The sequence below is a fragment of the Kogia breviceps genome, chromosome 3, assembly GCF_026419965.1.
Source record: "Kogia breviceps isolate mKogBre1 chromosome 3, mKogBre1 haplotype 1, whole genome shotgun sequence".
In the NCBI taxonomy this organism is placed as follows: Eukaryota; Metazoa; Chordata; class Mammalia; order Artiodactyla; family Physeteridae; genus Kogia; species Kogia breviceps.
In genome coordinates, this window is record NC_081312.1 from 139,679,818 (window position 1) to 139,698,804 (window position 18,987).

Here is an 18,987-nt window from a genome sequence, read left to right on the forward strand (position 1 = left end):
CGAACCCGTGTCTCCTGCATTGGCGGGCGGATTCTCAACCACTGCGCCACCAGGGAAGCCCTGTGGCACCTTTTTATTGGGTAAGAAAGGAAACGAAAGGCTAAAGTGCACAGAACTGGAGAAGGTGAACCTAAGTGGGGCACCATGATGGACAGTCCTGGGGAGTTCACTGGGCATTGGGTAACTGGTTTTGTCAGGCTGGGAGGGCACCAGGCTTCACTGAGTTCTGCACAGGGCCAATTCTATCTGAATCTTTTAATGTGATTCCAGGGATTGATTGATCATTCATTTATTTATCAAACATTCTGGATTTACTTTTTTTTCAAGGAATTTTTGCTGAGCTTATTATAGTTAGAGGAGATTAATTAATTAAGCCAGTGTCATGTTATTGTGTTCCAAATATAGAAAGGCATAGTGCTGGACACTGAGAGAACACAAAGTTGAAAGTGACATAATTCTTGTCTTCAAAGAGAGTCTACAGTCTAGTACACAAGTAATGAGATAAAAGGGAGGCAGAGGTAGGTACTCAAGGAAGTGTACAGAAAGCACTGTGAAATCCAAGGATGGAGAACTTTTGTGTAGCTGAGGGGGATTAGAGAAGGGTCCATAGAAGAGGTGGCATTTGAACTGGCCCTTGAAGCTTGAGAAGAATGTCACTCCCAAATTCATATCTTTATGCCACATGTCTCCCCTGAGCCCTGACTCACAGGTGCAACTGCCCTGTCTACATCCTAATGCAGATATCAAATAGGCATCTCATACCTGACATAGTCTCTAATTAGACTTTTGATTTTACCACCCCAAACTGGCTTGTCTTCCAGCCTTACTCATCTCCATTCTTCCAGTTGGTCAGGGTTTTTCTCTTCTCCGAAATCTACCCCTTTCATTTTTTGCCAAAGCCACACTTTATACCTTCAGTAGATGATTGCTATGTGAGACTTAAATTTTTGATGTGTTAATGACACTGATAAATAGCTAAAAAAGACTCAATAGTATTTAAGTTAAAGATCTGATGAAAGATGATGTTTTCTATTTGTAAGACAGTCCACCCAGAGTCTGTCTGATCTGTGCCTATGACTTTAAACGTACCTGTATTTTATAGGAATTAATATATTCAAAATATTTTTGTCACACTTAACCATTAGCAAGTGTGATCTCACTGTGCATTTTCATCTGATTTCACAGCAAGAACATTGACACAGATGTCTTTATTTTTCCTATTCTACATATGAGGAAACTGAAGGAGAATGAGTGACTTACCTGTGATCTCACAGGTAGTTCATGGAAGAGCCTAGACTCACATAGCCTGGCCCCAAAGCCTACAGGGTGGCTTGGAGCCTCCAGGCAATCAGTGGCTCAGTCTGAGTGAAGGGGCAGTAGTAGATTACGCTGGAGAAGAAGTTTGGGAATTACTTGTGGAGAGCCTTGAATACCACTCAACAGTTAGGACTCTTCTAAAACTGAGATTTCCACGATAGGACCAACTCCTTCCAGGAGTATATGCTAGGCAGTCCTTTCAGGCACAGCAAAATATTAAAACCTGTATTCAGATTTGTAAACCTCCTCTTTCATATTAATATTTTTGTTAATGTCTTATAATATGGTAGTGTATTTTCAGACAGGAATACACACAAACACATACCTATATCTCAAAATTGTTTTTATTGGTAACAGTGAAATGATACTTTTTGAGCAAGACAGTATCATGATGACTGCAGTTGCTTGGGAAAATTAATTGTGTCTCCAGAGCTGGGGACTCAAAGAGAGCCCCACGCCCAAGGGCTCTTGAGCACCCCAGTCGGACTGGTTTGTATGGGAAGCCAAAGTGAGACAATACAAGTGAAAGTACCCTAAGGATGTAAAATAAATCAAAAGCAGGCCAAAAGATGCAAACAGAATTTGTCTTTAAAACTGCCCAACAGCTGATGCTAGATTCTTGGAAATCAAGGTCTGTGTTAAAGGCTTAGAGGAGAAACTTAAAAAGTAAGATGAGCAACTTGGCACTGATGCTGTGGAAACTCTTTTCAGATCTGACTGAGAAGATTTTTGAATTGTTTATTTACTTGGCATTCCTACTGTCTGTTCTAGAACCCTTAGAGCCTTATCTGTGGAAAAATAAAAACACTTTAGAAAGTGGAGCTGCGTTTTGAAACACCAGAACTAGTTTTTAAGGCATCTTTACCTTTTTATACAGGATAGCATGTATCATTCTGTGGTCCAGCGCTGATAAAACATTAGCAGGAAGGCACGTGGTGAAGGAAATAGCAGGGGTGAAGAAATTGACTACCCAAGCATTAATAAGTAGGAGGTTCCATGTGTTCTAAACCCCCTCCAGCTTCAACATTTTTTTGCGCCCAGCCATGAAGGTGACATTTTCCTGTTTCTCAGAGCTGAGCTGAACCCGTGTTTCAGGAGCTCTGGCTCTGACTCCTATTCTATGAGGAACAAAGTGGCAAACTTTCTAATTTAGTTAAAATTCCTGTAACTTAAGAACCAGCTCAAAAGGATCTTGATGCAGAACAGTCTCTTTGCCAGAGTGAGGACTCCACTGGCGTGACAACTATTTTTAGGGAGAATGCTGCCAGGCAGCATCCTAGTGAAAGGCACAGCACAAGTAGCCTAAATGCCTTCCTGCTCTGTCCAACCTCGACTGGAGAGAAGGCTTCTTTTACAATCACATTTTTCCTGAGTTCAAAGATTTTATGTGTCTCTGCATATTGCGTCTGCTTCAACCACTGCTGAGTTCCATGGAGGGAAAGACAAAGATGCCATTTGTAAACCCATGGCTTAATGGTGGTTGTTGGTTGGTCAGGAATGATCAATTTGGGGCTCAAGGAAAGTCGTGTTGAGAGACATCAAATCTGAAGTGTAACTGAAGAAAATACTGGGTAAACCTGTGTCCGGGCAAAGCAGTGAAATCGAACCTTTTCTTGGAGGAAATAATGCATTTATTGTTATGAATGTCTCGGTTGAAGGCAAGAGATTTTTTTTTGTCAGAACAAAGGAGTCTACTTAAACAACAGGAATATAAACAGGACCTTCTTTGCCGACTGCTGCTGGCTTTGGGATTCTTGTGGTTTGGCTTCTTGTAGGAGAATTTTAGCTGGAAGAGCAGAGGACAGCAGGAGCCCTGAGGTGGGTGGAGGTCAGGATACCTGGTCTGGTTTGTCTCTGTCAAGAACTGACTCTTGAGTTTGACTTTGAGCCAAAGCTTCTGCTCTCAGGCCTCAGTTTCTGCTCCTATAAGTGGTGCTTCTCATGTGAAGTGGTGCTTCCTGAGGCCCCCCCCCCCAGCTCTAAGGGTATGACTCTGTACCTATCACTTTCCATGCTCCTTTTTTCATGAGACATGAGAGTAACTGCTTTCCTCCAACAATGGAGCCCAGATCTGGTCCGGCCCTGTGTTTTCCCAGTGGGGTAAGCAGATCAGCACCAAGTACCATCTTCCACCGAGTCTAACTCACCTTCATTTGTACGCTGCACCATTATGTTACCTACCACGTAGAAAAAAAACTGCATGACAGCTCCACCTGTTACACTTTGGCTATCAACTGCAGGATGCATCCTGAGTTCAGAAATGTAAAAAAAAAAAAAAAAAATCATAATAGTGTGTACCTGAGTTTGATGCAATGTAGTGTAGCGATTAGTAGAACAGGTAGGTACTGGGGAAAGCCCCAGAGAGAGGGCCTGGGAAGGGTGTGGTTCCAAGTTTTTCCAAAGGCTTCTGGGTCTGTTGAGGGGCAGGATGGCCTTAGAAGCCAGACTGCCTGCCAGAGTTTCATTCCCAGCTCTGTGGCTTACTGGCTACATGACCTAAGGCAAGTTTCTTCATATCTTTGTAACTCAGTTTGCTCATCTGTAAAATGGGGGCCAAGGATAGTAATTGCTTCGTAGGACTGTGGTAAGGATTATGTGAATGAGTAGATGTAAAGTATGTGGAACAGAGCCAGGCACTTAGTAAGCACTCCCTGAACGTTCTGATGGATGTGGCTCGGTGGTTGATGCCTGGCTCCCCCTCCGGGATATGAGCTCTAGGAAAGCTGGGGACAGGCTTGTTTGCCCCTTCATTGTAGTTCCTAGTGCCTGCCATATAGTAAGTGCTCAATAAATATTTGCCAAAATGAATTCGCTGTTAGTTATCTCCTGTTGGACATTAGCCAGTATTCACTGACCTCACAAGGCCCTTTCATGAAATGAGCATGACAGAAACCCATTACAATTAGTTTTGGTGCAGTTAACTCTTAGGTCCTTCCAAATGATGGGTGTCTTTGTCTTATCAGCCTGTAGACTCTGGCCTACTAATCAGGACAAAAGTAAATGCTAGAGATAAACAAGTAAGAAGACCTGCTGTACCCAGAGCTCAACTTTCTCAAGGCTCTGCTAATTGGAAGGCAGATGACGTCCTTGAGCGAATTCACAACCCAGATAAGGCTGTCTAAGACAAAGGGACTGTCCCTGCTTTGACAAATGGGACTGACCTTCCAGTCCTGGTAAAACATGTCTGGTTTCAACAAAGTCTGTATCAGGTGGGAGATGATATATGGCTGGAAGTATGTAAATCCACAGGCAGGTGTTAGCTGGCTGCCCTCTTATGCTATTAACCCACAATTCACAAACACCTCCAAGAAAGTAGGGAAGTTGTATTTGCCATCTCTCCTGGCTTTTTAGTGAAGTGTCTGTATTAAGAAACACTTCTGAAAAAGAAAGATTCATTAGTCAAAGATTCTAAGAGTCTCTATCCGACTTAAGACTCTAATTTAGCTTCAAATAACGCTTGTCTAAATACAAGATGAGTCAATTAGTAGAATTGGAGGGATATCAAGTTTTTTGGTATGTTTGTATCGGTACTAACCCCAGCAGTCAGGGAAAGTAACTGCAGAAAGATCCTTATTCTATCAGGCTGGAAGTGAAATGGCAACCAAGGAATGAGAATTTCACAGTTAATGTGAGTCCAAGGAAGAAAAAGATATCTTCTATTATTTGGTTCTCTGTCCGCAGTTTCAGATAGGAACTTGCTTTCTCATCCATTATCTTTTCCTCTGATCCAACACGTCAGCTTGGTTCTCTTTCTCTGAAGTTAATCCAAATTCCTGTATTTTTTCCAATCTTGCAATTCAATGTCACTCTATTTTCAGATACTTGAACTTTTGAATTCCTAATTGAAATTTTGATTCAATTTTAAAAAATGAGGACCTGGGAGGGCATGATAATTATCTTCAAATAGTTGAAGGTCTGTCATGGGAAAGATGAAAAACATTGTTCTATAAGTATGTAGAACAAGGGACAGATGCTGTAGAGGGAGTTTTTAATTCATTATAAGGATGGATTGTTTGTCAGTCAAGGATGAGCAGAAATGAAATGGGTTATCCCAGGAGATAGTAGTTTCCCACACCAGGACGTTCTCTGGATTTGCTAGGGATTGCAGATTTGGTAGACATTAATGCTGCTTGCTTTCCAATATCTGACTCTCCTCTCATTCCAGTCACCTAGAAGACTGAAACTCCTGGCCCACTTGTGGTCTGAGTGTGGCCATGTGACTACTTCTGGCTGTTAGGTCCAGACCATAATATATATATATATATATATTTTTGCGGTACGCGGGCCTCTCACTGCTGTGGCCTCTCCCGTTGCGGAGCACAGGCTCCGGACGCTCAGGCTCAGCGGCCATGGCTCACGGGCCCAGCCGCTCCGCGGCATGTGGGATCTTCCCGGACCGGGGCACGAACCCGTGTCCCCTGCATCGGCAGGCGGACTCTCAACGACTGCGCCACCAGGGAAGCCCCTGGACCATAATATTTAATTGCTAGTATGAGACTTGAAGAGTTCTCCGCCCCTGCCAGTGTAATCTAGAAGTCACCGACCTAGATGGAGCTTCCATCAACCTGACTCCAAGGGGGGTAACCATGAACAGAGACCCCGTATCATCCTGCCCTGGACCTATAGCAAGAAGGAGAAATAAACATTATGGTTTTAAGCCACCGTGGCATAACTGAACTCATTCTGAACAGGGCTATTGTTCACTTATCCCTGGGCAGCAGGAAGCTCAGGAAGGCAGGTTTCTCCTCCAGCCTCAGGGTTGAATTGTGATTGGTCACGGCTAATCACGGCAATTTCATTTCTTTTTTTCAGTGGAATAAACCATCCATGGCTGGCCACATGACCAAGTTCTGTCTGATGAAACTTAAGGGCCGTCTTGGGTGGGAGAGCCTTTGAAAAGGATTTTCCTTCCTTACAAAAAGAGGGGAAAGAACAAGGAGAGGAATTATTTTCTTCCTGCTTTTGATTGTTTTATGCGAGACTGTGATGGTTGAGGGGAGAAAGTCTATTTCAGACAGAGAGCATGGTAACTTGTGGAATTCCTTATCCCAGGGGGCAGCACAGGCTGTGCTCTGTGGAGTGGAATTCCCACTTCCTAAGTCCACATCTAGCCGATTGATACTTCCACCTGCATGTCTCATGGGCTTCTCAAACTCAGGTTCAAAACCTGTTTTTCCTCTTGAGGTCCCTGTCCCAGCTAAAAGAACCAGTCTTCCCTGTTGCCCAAATCAGAAACCTGGGAGTGACTCATTTCTTCCTGTCCCTCATCAAGTCCTTCTTATTTCCTGAATCTATCCATTCCTGTCCCTCTCCATTGCTTCTGCAGTAGCTCACACCATCAGCACTTCTGCCAATGGCTATTTACCTAACTTGCTTGCCTCAAACCTAGCTTCCCTCTAGTGTAGGTCCATATGGTAGTCAGAGGGACCCTTCTAAAACAAATTGATCACATAAGCTTAAAACAACTTGAGTGACTTCCTAATGTCCCCTGGATAAAGTCTCAAATCTGTGGCCAAGACTTTTCTGGTCTAGCTCAGGCTATAGCTATAGCCTCAATTTAGACCGCCCCCACGTGTCATTTTTGCTCCATTCTTAACTGTATTATCTACAGGTCACAGATTCCTGCTCTCTTTCTTCCCTGCCCCTTACACATGCTAACTCTTTTCTTAGAACAACCCCTTTCTCTCTTCTCCCCTTTCCCTCACCCAGCTAACTCTCCATTCTCCTTAAGGCCTTCCTTCCTTCCTTCCTTCCTTCTCGGAGAAGCCTTCTCACTGTCTCAATGCTGGCTTAGCTACCCTTCTCTGTGCAAACATCACACTCTATTTCTACCACCATCTTAGCATTTTTCAGCACTGAGTTATAATTTTCTATTAATTCTCTATCTCTCCCACTGGATTGTAGCCCCTTGAGGGTGATGATTGCCCTTTCCATCTTTGGAAAACTGCCTGACCTGTGTTGGGTTCTCCATGAAGAATTGTGTGTGCCATCATTATGTGCCTCTTTGCTAGACAGAAGAAATAGTCCAGGCATGTGGGTTTTTGAGAATACTGTTGTGGTGATGAGCCAGGGATTGGTGGCAGGAGATGGAGATGATGGTGCAAGAGACAACTTGGGTTGGACAAGGCTCTGGGTCTGAACCAGGCAAACAGCATGTACATGATAGAGCAGGAAGTCAAAACAAGAGCAGGGATAGAAGCTCGAAAGGCATGATCTGAGCCTGGGAAACCATCCAGCTGGATAGATTCTGGGCAAAAGCACTGGATGGAGAGAACACCCAGCTTGAGGTAGCAAAGGCCTAAAACAGGGACCGTCCCTGAGCACAGAGCCAGGGGGAAGCTCGCTTTCTTTAGTACAGAGAGAACTTAGTTGAGCTGAGGGAGATGCAAGGTGGAGGGAAAAAAAAAAAAAAAGGCAACCTGTGTGAAACTGGAGAAAGCTGGCTCTGTAACCATGCACATAGCTGTGAATACCCTGACTGTAGAATGTGTTCCCCAAGACCCTTCATGTTGCAGGAGATTAGACCTTGGGTTCTAAGCAGGAGCAGAGCTGTGGTCCTTGGCTCAGCTGCCCTCTGGGGGAAACATCACTAAGAATCCTCAGCACACACAGGATCCTTTGGTGTGAGGGTGTCACTGGTATCTGCCACAGATGGACAGAAATTGTTAAAATTGGTGGCGAATCCATAAAGAACCACAGATCTGAGTGAAGAGTTGATAAAGTAGAAGAATCAAAACTGAACTTTGTTGAAAGAGGAATTTATCAAGTAGTAAGTGTGGAGCAAAAAACCAGAAAGGACCCTTTACCCAAGTCAAAGTTTTCTACAGTCTCACCTTGGAACTTCACGTGAACATCTAGCTGTCACCAGAACTTACTCAGAATTCATCCAAGAGATCCTGCAGGCTTATTTACTGGTCTTTCCTAAGAGTTAAGGTGGCCCAAAGGTTAAGAATCCATGTCTTCCTGCTGAATTCCAGCACCTGGCACCCGAATGAAGAGTTAGAATCTTCTAAGAATTAGAAGGAAAACAGAGACATCTGTCTCTTCACTCCCCTTCGTCTCAGTGGGGCCATGGAGACCTTCACAGTCGTGTTTCCAGACTCCTCTATGGCCAGGTCTTTGCCCTCCTCCCTCCAAATGCCAATCACACCAGCTACTCTATGGTCCCATTACTTTATCTTTGTTTTCCTTTTATGGAATGAGAGTTCCCTTGGGTGACCCCCACCCCATTCCCTGGTCCCTTGTCGGTGCTTTCAGGGCATGTGTACTCAGCCCTGTTTTTTCTTTTCAGTAACAACGAGCCCCTTCACAGGGGCATGAAGATTAAGCAAAACACCATGGTGGGTGTGCACAGATCGGGTATATATGCTCTACACATGCTTTTTGGACATTTGAGCAAGGCAGACTTGCTAACACCACTGAATTTAGAATTAAACCTCATACTCTTTGAGTCTTCCTCCCCCCAGGAGAATTTCTTTATACATATTACCTAATATTTGTTTCCCCTTGTTTCTGATTTTTAAAAAAGACCTAATACTGATATTTTGTTTCTCAGGTAACACATGTAGCTCATATTATTTTCAATTGTCCTTAAGAATAGCATGAAATCTATCATATCCCACACAAAGACTTTATGACAAGTGAGGAAATGTTTACCAATCCATCATGAACAGTGACATGGCCTAGGCTGAGAGGAGCCTGCTTGTGAAAACAGAACAGCCAACCTCAATTCACCTGGCCTTCATTGTGTGCCTGCTGGGCCCAGAGCTGCGTTTGCAGGAAAGGTTACATCTTCGGGAGAAATCAGCACTAGTCAAAAGACAGTAAGAGGGACTAAATCTGCAAAACAGAAGTTGTCACCTAACACATCACTCAGATCGAAAGAGATCCAAGCAGGAGTATCAGGGCAAAGGCCAGGGAACAACCTCAGGGCAAGGGTGGAAGGGATCACGGCACTGGGTCAGTGGCTGCAAGGACTCTAGCTCTTTAATACGAGCACTAATGAAGGGCCATGGCCCCAATAATAATAACAAATATAGCATCAATACTGGATGCTCTGTACTGCTCTGAGAACATTACACATTTCATCTCTTGTAATCCCTACAATAACCCAATGAGGTTAAGTATTATTATCACACCCATTTTCTACATGAAGGGAGCTGAGACACAGAGAAGTCAAAAGTGCGTGAAAGTGGCCGAGCTGGGACTTGAACCCAGGCAGTCTGGCTGTAAAGCCTGCTGTGCCCTATTGCCTCTCCACACAGAGGATGAGACTGAAGCCTTTAATACTTAACTTGGTAGTTACTTTTCTGTCCCCATCTCAAGCAGCTCTTTCTCTCCACTTGTAAATATCTGTAGTGACACTCATGTTGTTTGAGCACTCACTGGTCTGGTATTTGGGGGGAAATCCCTAGAGGATGTGTGGTAGACGTGGCAAGTTGGTCTGGGAATGAGCTGAGCATAATGGAACTAATTTTCTGAAGTCAGTAGAGCCCAGAGGCCAAAACAAAATTGGGACCCAGTGAGTGATGGGCACTTAGGCTCTTCTCACCTCAGGAGTTTCTCTCCTACCCAGGCCTGTCCAGCTGGTGACTTTTGGGGCTGTGTGTTTGGTGAAGCATATATGTGAAAAGACCAGTGTTTCTTTATCTTTTATTCAGAGGGAAGTGCAAGGAAGAGATTGGAAATTGTCAAGAGCATGGTCCTCTTGCTGGGGTAGATCAGCCAAAAGAGAGGCCAGACTCCCCTCTGCTTACATCCCTCTCACACAGTCCTGACTGAGCCTTGGCATTATTGGGGGTACGCTCTCCCTGGGTTTCAGCCTTTCAAAATCCCACCGTTTCCCAAGGCCCAACTCCAGGCCGTGCTCCCCTACAGTGCCCTGCTGGGCCCCCAGCCCTCCCTGGACCCCCTTAGCATATGTTCTCATTCAGACAGCTCCCAGGAGTAGTTTTACTCATGGTTGTTGCCCATGTCTTCTGCTCTCTACCGGTATGGAAAGTTCTAGAAGATGGAGGCTCTCCTGACTTTAACATGCTCCTTCAGAGCCCCCACTATACTGGCCCACTGTCTACTTGTGCATATGTCATTGTAACCCACACATTTCAGCACAGGGTTTGTAATCTCTGGATTTGGGAGAAAAAAAAAAAAGACAAAAGGGAAGCTTGAGAGGAAAAAAAGGAGTTTGCTTTGGGAGAAGAGAGATGCTTCCCTAATAAAAGATAAATGGCCAAATGGGGGTAGGCTTGTGCCCTTGAGATAAGAGGAAAGGTCACTTATTTAAACGGTAAATGGCTAGAAATGCAGAATGGATTTATAGGGCCCCTACAAATCCATAAAAAAGCTTGCACATAGATGCATGCATGTTAATCCTGAATTGCCTATGAAATTTATCTTTATGAGTAAAGAGAAGAGGGATTGTTGATCCTGTTACGATTTTTACCCCATCTTTCCAAAGAAGACAGGATTAATACCAGGAGAGATAAATCATGATGTGATTTTTGTATACATGCACAAAGCAAACACAATGAATATTTGATTTTCTCCAACTTCTGCAGAGCTAAATCAATTTGAAGAGATAATGGTAGAGAATTAAGTTATTGGACCGTGTGTAACTATAAAGTTTTGAATACAGTTAACTCACAAGTTATTACAATTTCAGTATAACATCTGTTATCATTGAAATAACAGATGTGTTGTGTATTGTGAAACTAAGGGAAAATTGGATATGCACACATTTTTCAAAAGAAACCAGGCTCCTATTAAATTGTTTTGGAAATGCAGCACGGTAAAAATTATTGCAAAGGGTTAGAAGGGGTGTCCTCAAAAGGAGGCTATATCACAAATAATGCTATTAATAGAAAGTTGTCTGAAAATATGAGGCAAGCGAAATGTTCTATGAACTCCTGCACTTTGCCAAATTACAAGGAAGGGAAGTTGTCATACTTAAGGATTTAGAAAAACGTAAAGCTACGAAACAGAAAATAGCAATCGGTAAAAGTGAGCTTGGTGTAAGGAATGATGATCTCCCAGCTCTGCCATCCACACTCAGTGCCTTTACTGCAGTAACTATAGTACTGACTCCTCATGTACAGTGAGTTATATCCACCATCCTTTCAGCAATCGTATTTTCTGAACCCAGAGTTGGGACATGTGCTTTAATGAGACCATGTGGATGTGCAGGGATGAGGGAAGAGGAGATTTGACATTGAGATTTTTGTCATAAAATCTGGAATATATGGTCACTTTTCCTGTGTTACCCAGCAAGTGCTGGCCTTAAAGCAGAGACTCAGAAACTATTTACTCCTGGATCTGAATTGTTCATTGCCCAGCGCCACCCTTGAGGCACATCTGTGAGTTTTCTGATCACATTATTATGATTACATTATTAGTAGCATTCAGCTAATATTTTGTCTAGAGTCTTGAAATCTGCCACTACATTTTTATTTTCTTTCTCCACCTGTCCACAATTGTACTTTTCTTTTTTGAAAGGTTAGGGGGGACAAATCCCAGTGTATTATTATTTATCAAGTTTCATGGTCAGCAAAGAATACACCAGAAATGTGAGGTTGGAGGTGGGGGGAGATCTAATTAAGCTTGACTTGGTCTGGATTTCAATTCTCCTACCGTTGACAGCTCGCTCCTTGGAGAAAGAGCTCCCAGTTGGTCTCCACCACAAAAAGGTTTCTAATAAAATATTGAAGATAGCTGAGGACCTTTAGAATGGGTAATTTTATTCAACATACACTATGATCTTTCTGCTGGTTGTGGGCTCTGGACCAATACCCAGGAGCTTCTTTTGGAGTGCCTGACTATTATGCATTATGTTAGAGTATTCTGTGAAAAGTCAATTTACTCAGAGACACCATATTTTAACTTGGAGACCAAAATTGTCCCCGAGGTTTAGTTTGCTGCCATGATTAAGTTCTTATTGTTCTGCAAATCCTAGACTTATTTTTAACTGCTTCAATGCTGCATTTTTAAAAGACTAACGAACGGTTGAAAAAGAAAGAAAAAAACATGCAAAAAAATCTAGGACTCAGGAAGAATGCTCTGATAAAGTGCAGACTTTCATTAAATAATGCCTGTAGTGAGTTTACCTGCCGTTGGCTTTGCCTCTGGTTTCGAGAGCCTGCCTAACCAGGCCTAGGACTTAATGAGGTGGCTCCCTTCAGTGTCTTAGACACTTAGCTCTCAAAAATCTCTGTCTACAAACCAATTTTTCCCATCTATTACAACACGAGCAGGAGAAATTGAATGCGTGGTTTGAAATCCCTGTTAATCAATTGGACTATCCCCCTTGGATTGTGGTTGAAGAGCAAATTTTCATTATGTCTAATAATTAGCATCATCTTTTTTGAAATTAGCTGAATGGACTGACATTCAGTAATCTGTGGTGGATATGTCATGTGTCTTTCCATTATTAACTTTTTTGGGGAGGAGGGAAGAGTGAGTGGGGAAAGAAATGGGCTATGGGAATGTTTTTTCTTATCTTGGTGGCATTTAACACGAGCAGGTGCCGGGTGGGGTCTATTTTAGATGATCTAAAGGTGTAATGAACATGAGCTTTGGAGACAGTATCAACAGCTTGAATCCTATTCCTCTAATTTACTTGGTGAGTGAAACTGGGCAAGTTACTTACCTCCCTAAGTCCTCGCTTCTGCCTCTGTAAAGTGGAGATAATAATAATGCTTTCCTTACAAGGTTACTGTAAAGATTAAATGAGAGACTGCACATCAAGCACTGAAGAATTTACTGGCACTTAGTAAATACCCAATACATTGTAGCTACTGTTATTGCAGCTTTATTACTTTAGGCAGCTGTCATTATTAAATGGAAATTCTTTTTATTCATTAGATATTGATGCATTCACTTAACCACTATGCTGAACTCCTGATGGGGCCGTGAGAGGCATAGAGAGACAGATCTCCTGTTCTTGTAGGGGGATCAGATGTGGTCAGAAATGATCCTGGCGGAAGGTGGGAGGTGACAAGTGCCACAGAAGACGAACAGGGCAGTTCCTGGAGCACAGGTGCTAATGGGACAAGTCCCTTCACTGAGTGGTGGATGGCAGAGGATTATGGGACATAACTACAGAGTGATTTTGGCTGTGGTTCCCGGCAGCAGAACCCCCAAGCCTAGCTCTGTTTTTGAGGCTGTTATGGAATGAATGTTTATGTAGATTCATATGTTGAAGCCATACCACCCCAGTGACGGTATTTGGAGGTGAGGCCTTTGGGAGGTGATTAGGTTTCGATGAGGTCATGAGAGTGTGGTCCCTCTGATGGCGTTAGTGCCCTTATAAGAGGAGGAGACAAGAGAGCTCCCTCGACCCTGCCATGGAAAGGCACAGCAAGAAGGTGGCTGTCTGCAAGCCAGGATCGGGTTCTCCCCAGGAACCAAGTCTGCTGGCACCTCGGTCTTGGACTTTCCAGTCTCTAGAACTATGAGAAATGAATGCCTCTTGTTTAAGCCACCCAGTCTATGGAATGTAACAGCAGTCCAGGCTAGGACAGAGGGCTTCTGTGAGCTCTCTGTTCCCCTTTTAACAAATCCCTTTTCTCCTTCAATCAGCCAGAGTCCATCTGCTTTTGCCACTAAGCAGCTGACCAGTGTGCCCCTCAGTGGTGGGATCTGCATTCTCATCGTGGCACAGCCTGTGTTCCAGTCTTCTCTGCCTGCCTTCTTCTTTTTCATCCTGCTCCAATCGGCTAATTCCTTCGAGGTTCCCTCATTCATCTTCCAGAGTGGGAGAATCTGAATGGCCTAGTTAATTACCACTGGGCACAGTGTGACATCAGACCACCCCAGTGGACTGAAGTCAACCCGGAGACTGGGCCACCCTTGGTCTAATTAGGGGCATCGACATGCTTAAGGCAGAGCTTGAGGCATATTCCCTTCATTTGGGGCACAAAGGGGGCATGTCCCCTGAACAGAGCTGGGGAGCATTGTAGGCACCAGGACTGGCTTTTTGAGGACAGTTTTCACCATATAACATAAAGTGAGGCCCAGTATCCTCACTGGGATGGAATGAATGGGCTGGGTCTATCAGGGAGAGATGCTAATTCCACCTCTTCCTCTACTGTCTCTGTATTTCTAATGGCTTTTCCTGACTTCAGGCGTTTAGCAGTATTCCCACAAAATATTAGACATTCTGTTATTGCAACACTTTTATATTCTATTTATGTTATTTATCTCTTTTCCCTCTTTTCAGTGGATTCTTTTGTTTTTCGAAAACTTTTAAAATTTTATTTATTTATTTTATTTATTTTTGGCTGCAGTGGGTCTTTGTTGCTGCACGCGGGCTTTCTCTAGTTGCGGTGAGCGGGGGCTACTCTTCGTTGCGGTGCGCGGGCTTCTCATTGCGGTGGCTTCTCTTGTTGCGGAGCACGGGCTCTAGGCATGTGGGCTTCAGTAGTTGTGGCTCGCAGCCTCAGTAGTTGTGGCACACGGGCTTAGTTGCTCCACAGTATGTGGGATCTTCCCAGACCAGGGCTTGAACCCATGTCCCCTGCATTGACAGGTGGATTGTTAACCACTGCGCCACCAGGGAAGCCCTTTTCTGTGGATTCTTTAAGGTCAGGAACCAGCTTACAAACACAGAGCCTAGTGTAGAGGTGGATCCATCAAAGTTCATATTAGAGTGATGATGGTTGTTACAGTAAACAAACTCTTAGTTACGATGATTCCAACATGATGGTTGGAAGTCTGTTTCCCACTTACATGAGGACCCACGTGGGAGTTCCTGATTAGTGGGTGCCCCTCCTCTAAGCAGGGATTAGGGATCAGGACCGTCTATCAAATGGCATCACTGGCTTCAGCATGTGGCTTCCCAAGGCTCCATGCTTATCTGCCTCAAACTAGAAGGAGGGTTCCACATGCAGAGTTTCATAAGCTAGGCCTGGAAGTGGCAGAGTGTCACTCTGCTGACATTCCACTTGTTAGAGCCTGTTGTATGGCCACCCTTAAATGAAAGAGATCGGGAAATGTAATCTCACTGTCGGCTGAGGAGGAAGAGAAAATGGTTTGGCACGCAGCTGGGTAACCTCCTGAGTCCTGAGCTGGGACGTGAAGAAAAAGAAGGATCTGAATGGACAGAGATGAGGGGAGAGCACCTCAGAGAGCAGTAGTTTTGAGGACTGGAGTCTGGAGAGGGCTGGATGTGAGGAGCTCAGCACTGATAATTAACCACTTATCACCAAAGTCCCTGGTCTGAGATTTCAGGAACTCAAATGCAGACGCTAACTCAGGGCCCAGAATGCCTGGTTCAGATCTCAGCTCAGATACTTCCCAGCTGTGTTATCTGGCATATGCTCTCTGTGCTTCATTTTCTTATCTGTGAAATGGGGATAGAAATAGTTTCTACCTCTTAGGCATGTTGTGAAGACTGAATGAGTTAATACCTGTAAAGGATATAGAAGAGTGTTTGGCATATAATAAGGATTCAACAAATGTTACTACTTTCACTCTTTCTATGTATATGAATATGTATTGCACGTGTGTGTAAATTATCACACCATGAGGACATAGATATTGAAATATGGGATAGGGGAGAGAGAAGGGCGGGTGGTCAGGGATTTGACTTCAGCTTTGTATTTTGGTCACTAATAATGCCACAACACTCACTCTTATTAATCTTAGTACTTTGGGCAGGCAGTGCTTTCTTCTGATTGCCTTTGCTGTCCCACCAACTGTCAGTTGGTTTTTTTCATGACATTTGGTCATACATTTTGTATTTTGTGTTATGATATAAATCTTTTCTCTCTCCCACCTTTTGTCTGAAATTTGGTTCGTTTGTACAAGGGATATAATGACGCTCATTAGTATTGGTGGGACCCAGCTGCTGTCGGCTTCCTTAGAGCAAAGCCCCACTCATGCCAGCCTTTATTTCAGTGGGGCGTGCTGCCCATTAATGCAAGGTCATTGCCAGTTCCTGCTCTCATTTCCGCCTGCCTTTCTGTGCCCCTTCTGGCTTGCCCAGCAGGCTGCCTTCCATGGTCAAAGGCCACCTCCTATCCGCCCTTCTCACTCAGGCCACAAGTTCTTGGGGTGCTGTGGCACGATCCCCAAGCCGGCAGCTGCCCCAAGCTGACTGCTACCCCCACCAGCGGCCAGGAGGGGTGAAGCAGCAGCCTCCGGAGAAGGTGATGGGTAACAGGGCACTGGCATTTGATGAGCTACCTCTCCGCATTCTTGCTTTACAGAGAGGCCTGGTGGAGTGGTTATGCCAAGTGCTCAAAGAAGAAAACATTGTGTTTCCACTCGACTTCACATTCGGAAGTAAACTCGCCAGGCAACTTCTTACATGAGGCTCATGTAACTTTAATGCCTTGTCCTGGCATTGTTTCCCGGCCTGGCCAGTACTGGCCCCTCCGCGTGGCCTCCTGGAGGACTGGATTTGTTCCGTGCCTCGAGGGCATGCCTTCCCAGGTCAGCAGATGGCCTTGTGATGACTATTTCCAGCTCGTCTTACCTGACCATTCCCTCACTGTATGAACAGCTGTTTCCTTCACTTCAGAGCTGCCCAACCGGATTGGTGATTTTTCTTCTGGCCTTCTGTTTGCACAGAACATAAATCTTTCTCTTTTTCTGACCTGGCCTGCAGTTCCATCCACCTGTGCCCGCCTGGAGCAATATATAACTCTCGCCAGGCTCTGTTTCCTTTGCGCACTTCAGCCTATAAACCAAACTTTCTTCTTCCTTTTACTCTCTCTCTTCTGGGCTGATTCAGCACTATCTTAGCACCTGGCTGCCAGGTAATACTTAACCACAAAAAAGACATTCTTTTATGGGTCTGACCTGAACTGGAAACTTCTGACAGAAGGGGATATGCAATAGAAATCTCAGTCCCATGGGCCTCCTTTCTCTCTTTTTCTAGAGTCTGAGGAGACTTAATTTACACCAGGTTAGCAGCAACTATGTTAATTGAAAATGAGTTAATTAACTAACTTGGTACTTTGAGCTGTCAAAATGTAGCCAGTCAGTTGAATCAATCCAGTTAAATGTTTAACAATGATCACAAAAATCGGATATGAATGTAAGAAGAAAGGAGAGGCACCTATGTCCCTAAGAGAGCACTCTGTGGAGTCTAGATTATTACTAGGCAAATGCTACCGACTTATTATTCTAAGGGCTGCAACTGTGTCAGTGGGGTTTGGTTTGAGACTTTTATTTAGGTTTCCTGGACTAGAGAAGAATCTCTCAGCACATTTTCTTGTTGCCTTCTTTTTATTGAAGGTGTAAAATGCTCTCAAAACATTGTTTCTCACCTCCAGTTGAAAACCAGGAAAGTGAAGTATTCATGTTGTAGCAACAGGCTGGTCAGAAAGCAGGGTCTCGGTTTTCGTTACAATAAGCTTTGCAGTGAAACGAATGAGATCCTCTGCTGCATCGTGAGCCAGAACGTGCCCGCCACAGACTCATTCGTATAACTGTTCATTGGCGGTGGCTGGTTGGGAACGCTTAGCTACCTTTCTGTTTCTTCAGGATGTTAGCTGGTGAGTTTTAAAGATGACTCACACACTCTCTTCCTAGTTTTTACTTTGCAGCAGGCCAAGATTTGTTGTGTAATGAAAACCTAAGTAATCGGCTCGGCCTGGGCAGAGTGCGTAGGCCCGCGGCGCTCGGTGGGCTGGGGGGCCCTCCCCAGCCGGCCCGCCCCCGCTCCGCTCCCGGCCCACAGCCGCCCTTCAGCCGTCGCCGGCGTCCCGGAGCCCAGACGCAGCGTCTGAGTCGTCCGGCACCTTCTGTTCGGTCAGCGGCGTGAGCGTCTCGCCGCGGCGTGTCCCCCGCGCCGCTCGGCCCGTGTCCTCGCCCGGCTGCGGAGCTCCCGCCCGGGTCCCCCGGCTGGTCCGGGGGTCCTGGCACCGCCTCGACGGCAGCTCTACCGGACGCGCGGACTGGCCCGCAGCCCGCACCCCGAGCGGACGGCGTCATGAGGCACCTGCCATACTTCTGCCGCGGCCAGGTGGTGCGGGGCTTCGGTCGCGGCCCCAAGCAGCTGGGCATCCCTACAGCTAACTTTCCTGAACCAGTAGTAGAAGATAATCTTTCAGCTGATGCATCCACTGGCATATATTATGGTTGGGCCAGTGTTGGAAGTGGAGACGCCCATAACATGGTGGTGAGCATAGGATGGAACCCATACTACAAGAATACAAAAAAGTCCATGGAAACTCGTATCATGCATACTTTCAAAGAGGACTTCTATGGGGAAATTCTCAACGTGGCCATCGTCGCCTACCTCAGACCAGAAAAGAACTGTGATTCTTCAGAGTCACTTATTTCAGCAATTCAAGGTGATATTGAGGAAGCTAAGAAACGACTAGATTTACCAGAACATTCGAAACTCAAAGAAGACAATTTCTTCCAGGTTCCTAAAAGCAAAATAATGAATGGCCACTGAAGGAAAAGCATCTTATTTATTCATTCACTGTTTTCTAATATTTTACTGCTATTTTCCTACAGCTGTGAATGAAACAGTACAATGTAGATACCATATTATGTTCCAGCTGTTCAATTAAACCCATCCTGTTACAGTACTACAAAGGTTCACTTTAAAAATCAAGATTCTTTTTTATGTAATATGTTGATTAAAATGTACCACTAGGGGCTTCCCTGGTGGCGCAGCGGTTGGGAGTCCGCCTGCCGATGCAGGGGACATGGGTTCGT

The 18,987-nt window shown here is 44.7% G+C and overlaps 1 pseudogene; it reads left to right on the forward strand.

Moving 5' to 3' along the window:
- Window positions 1-18,202: 18,202 nt before the first annotated feature.
- Window positions 18,203-18,723, forward strand: LOC131752893 (riboflavin kinase pseudogene; annotated as a pseudogene).
- The last annotated feature ends 264 nt before the right edge of the window (window positions 18,724-18,987 follow it).